This window comes from Otolemur garnettii, unplaced genomic scaffold (genome assembly GCF_000181295.1).
Source record: "Otolemur garnettii isolate 467f Iridium unplaced genomic scaffold, OtoGar3 scaffold00046, whole genome shotgun sequence".
Taxonomy (NCBI): domain Eukaryota; kingdom Metazoa; phylum Chordata; class Mammalia; order Primates; family Galagidae; genus Otolemur; species Otolemur garnettii.
Genome location: NW_003852441.1, coordinates 1,732,029 through 1,736,102, shown reverse-complemented (window position 1 = coordinate 1,736,102; position 4,074 = coordinate 1,732,029). Strand labels below are relative to the sequence as shown.

The 4,074-nt window shown below is 44.1% G+C and overlaps 3 pseudogenes; all 3 read left to right on the top strand.

The window, feature by feature from the left end:
• Window positions 1–1,555: 1,555 nt before the first annotated feature.
• LOC111721741 lies at window positions 1,556–1,776 on the top strand (annotated as a pseudogene).
• Window positions 1,777–1,823: 47 nt separating this feature from the next.
• On the top strand, window positions 1,824–2,358 carry LOC100942199 (annotated as a pseudogene).
• A 234-nt stretch (window positions 2,359–2,592) lies between these two features.
• On the top strand, window positions 2,593–3,202 carry LOC100941881 (annotated as a pseudogene).
• The last annotated feature ends 872 nt before the right edge of the window (window positions 3,203–4,074 follow it).

The following is a 4,074-nucleotide window of genomic DNA, read 5'->3' as shown; positions in this document are numbered from 1 at the left end:
AGAACTCTACCCAAAGCAACTTGGGACTCTCTCTCTCAAAAAAACAAAACAAAACAACAACAACAACAAAAGATAGTCATTCACTAGCAAACAACCACCAGGACAATCACAAACATGGCTGCCTCTGAAGCCAGGTCTCCTATATTGTTCACAGCATCACCGTGCAGTTTTCTCTTGGGTTTTGTGAATAAACTGTTTTAGCTATTTGGGTGTCTTGGTGTATGTGACCAGCAACCCACCTACTGAGCTATGGGCATCACTCTGGCTATTTTTTTGTTGCAGTTGTCGTCGTTTAGCAGGCCTGGGCCGGGTTTGAACCTGCCAGTCCCGGTTACGTGGCCAGTGCCCCAGCTGCTGAGCTACAGGCACCAAGCCAAGTCATCAAGTTGTTGACAATTTGTTATGGTGGCCCTGGGAAACTCAGACCAGGTATCAGCAGAACTGACTCTGCCTATTTCTACTTTATACAAATGGAATTATACAGTACACGTTTCGTGTGTGGCTTCTTTTATCTCACCTTATCTCAACTGTGAGATTCACCCACGTTAATAAGTGTGGGTGAGATTTGTTACTGTTAACCCTTATGGCTGCACACGGCCACCTAACCCACGTGTGACATGTCCAGAATCATGCTCTGTTCTGCAGAAGGATGTTGAGTCCTCTCCAGTCTGAGGATTTTATCAGTGTGGCCTTACCAGCATTCTGGCGCATGTTTTTTGGTAAACAGATATACATGTTTCTATGGGGTTTATATCCTGGAGTATGTCCCTAGGACATGGGGTGTTCTAAAAATTCTCCAAAGTGGTTGTCCCAACTTACAAGCCTCTAGCAGTGTGGAAAACTTCCATTTGCCACACTGTCTTACCAACGCTTGGTGTTTTTCATTTTAGCCATTCTGGTAACAGTGATAGTACTGTTTTTTTTAATTTATTTATTTATTTATTTATTTTTATTTATTTATTTATTTTTTGAGACAGAATTTCACTATGTCACCCTCTGTAGAGTGCTATGGCGTCACAGCTCACAGCAACCTCAAACTCTTGTACTTAAGTGATTCTCTTGCTGGGACTATAGGCGTCTGGCTATTGTTTGTTGTGGTTGATATTATTGGTTAGCAGGCCCAGGCCGGGTTCCCACCTGCCAGTCTCAGCGTATGGCTGGGGGTGTAACGACTGTGCTACGGGCGCTGAGCCTATATTGTGCTTTTAACTTGGATTCTCATGTGGACTAAAGAGGTTGGCATCTTTTCATGGAATTATTGACCACATGACTATCTTCTTTCTAAAGGGTAATTCAAATCTTTTGAATATATTTCTATTGGATTGGTTGAATGCTACCTATTTTTCTTACTGATTTTAGGAGTTCTTCAAATATTTGAATGCAGGTTGCTCTGAAAGGTTGAAGTAGAGATGGACATGCCTTCCAGTGGTTTTTAAATGTGTGGAGATTACAAAAGAATCTCTCATGGTTTTGAAAATCTCGTCCATCAGAGCGCCTGAGGCTGGAGGTTGTGGCGTCTGTAGGTTGGAAGTTTGAGTTTGGAGCTCCAGCCGGGATGATCGAGGTTGTTTGTACCGACCATCTGGGGAAGAAGGTCCGCGTTAAATGCAACACCCATGACATCACTGGGGACCTTAAGAAGCTGATTGCAGCCCAAACTGGCACCCATTGGAACAGATTGTCCTTAAGAAGTGGCACCCAATTTTTAAGGACCATGTGTCTCTAGGGGACTGTGAAGTCCATGATGGGATGAACTTGGAGCTTTATTACCAATAGAGCAGACTTCCTTCCCCTGCGCTACCGTTCTTCCCTCCCACCCTGGTATGGAGGCTTGTTTTTAAAACTAATTTAGAAAGGAGGCACCAATGGCCAGGAGAGAATAATCCCAAGTTTTATTGTGACTACTGCGACACATATCTCACCCATGAGTCTCCATCTGTGAGAAAGACACACTACAGTGGGAGGAAGCACCAAGAGAATGTGAGGGACTGCTATCAGAAATGGATGGAAGAGGGGGCCCAGAGCCTGACTGACAAAACAACAGCTGCATTGCAACAAGGAAAATACCTCTTACTCCATTCTCTGCTCCTCCTCCTGCAGGGCGATGATTCCACCTCCCCCCAGTCTTCCGGGTCCTCCTCTTCCTGGGATGATGCCAGCACCCCATGTGTGCAGCCCGCCCAGGATGCCGATGATGGGTCCTCCTCCTGGGATGCTTCCAGTGGGACCTGCTCCTAGAATGAGGCCACCCATGGGAGGTCACATGCCAATGATGAGACCTGGGCCCCCAGTGATGAGACCTCCTGCTGGTCCCAGGTTGGTGCCCACAGTCCTGGAATGACTTGACCAGACAGATAAGGGTAGAGGGGAGTGTTCTTTATGTCAGTTTCATATTACTTGTTCTGCTTCACCAGGAGATCATGGTGCTGTGACTCTGGGTGTTTTCTTAATAGCCTGGTAAGGAAGACTTGCTCCTCCTTCCTGTCAAAGACAGAATAATTTTGAAGGGAAGAAGTAAACCCAAAAAAGGGGCAGTTTTCATTTGTATTGTGAAATGTGAAAATAAAACTGTTAAGTATTTTAGTTAAAAAAATGAACACCTGTGGCTCAAAGGAGTAGGGCACCAGCCCCATATACCAGAGGTGGCGGGTTCAAACCCAGCCCTGGCCAAAAAGTGCAATAAATAAATAAAAATAAAATAAAAACTCACTTTAATGTGGAAGTCACTGGAAGCGAGGCTGTACAAGTAGTGAAACCTGACGGGTGGGAGCCTGCTGGGTGCTGTAGGCTGGTGGGCTGATGGGGTGGTAGATGAGGAGGAAGACCCTGCTTTTGAGGAAGAAAATGAAGAAATTGGAGGAGGTGCAGAAGGTGGACAGGGTAAAAGACAGAGACGTTTTTTCTGAAGAATTGAGGTGTATGATGTATGGCTTTGGAGATGCAAAGAATCCTTACACTGAGTCAGTAGAGCTTCTTGAAGAATATCTCCTCTTGAAGAATATCTACCATGATAGAGTTCATTACTGAAATGACTCACAAGGCCGTGTCTGTTGGCAGACAAGGTCGAGTACAAGTTGAAGATACCATCTTCTTGATTCGAAAAGACTCTGGGAAGTTTCCTAGGGTTAAAGACTTGTTTACTATGAGTGAAGAATTGAAAGGGGCTAGAAAACCATTTGATGAAGCCAACTATGGATCTTGACATCTTTTCTAGTTTCTGAAACTCCATTATGTTCTAGGGAAACCATGTGTAAGAATTGCTATATTTTGGGGCAGTGCTTGTGACTCAAAGGAGCAGGGTCCAGGCCCCATATGCCAGAGGCGGTGGGTTCAAACCCAGCCCTGGCCAAAAACTGCAAAAAAAAAAGAATTGTTATATTTTCTACAGTAAGGTCCTGATATTTACCTATGTAAATGAAAGGTAGAGAAACCAAGTTTTCTGCCTTTATTTTCATGGCTGTGATTTTTATAGAGATATTGGGTTAATTGCCTGCCTTTCTATGACCATACTTGAATTACTATTGAGTTTTAATGACCACACATGAGTTAAAGCACCTTTCAAACCACGCAGTTCTTTCTGACTGTTAGCCAGGGATGAAATATTAATAGTGTTCATGTGTTAGGCCTACCTGTGCCATTGTGAGCTACGGTGTAGCTGTTTAATATTTGAAATCTAAATGGCGTCTTTGAAAGCTGAAATATGTGCTTTATGTATTCTGAAGTTTTCCTATGAAAGTAGTCTGAGATTATTGTAGTGAACATTTTTTATGTTTCATTTAAAGGGATGATACAGGAAAAGACCATTTTTGGGGTATAGATGTTTATCTGTTTTACAAGCTGATTTCTTTTAATATTCTTTTCTCCCGATAACAAGAATGATTTTACTTTCTTGGAAAAACAAAGTTTCAGGCTCGGCACCTATAGCTCAACCGGCTAAGGCGCCAGCCATGTACACCTAAGGCGGCGGGTTCGAATCCCCAGCCCGGACCCGCCAAACAACAATGATGGCTGCAACCAAAAAACCGGGCGTTGTGGCAGGCGCCTGTGGTCCCAGCTACTTGGGAGGCGGAGGCA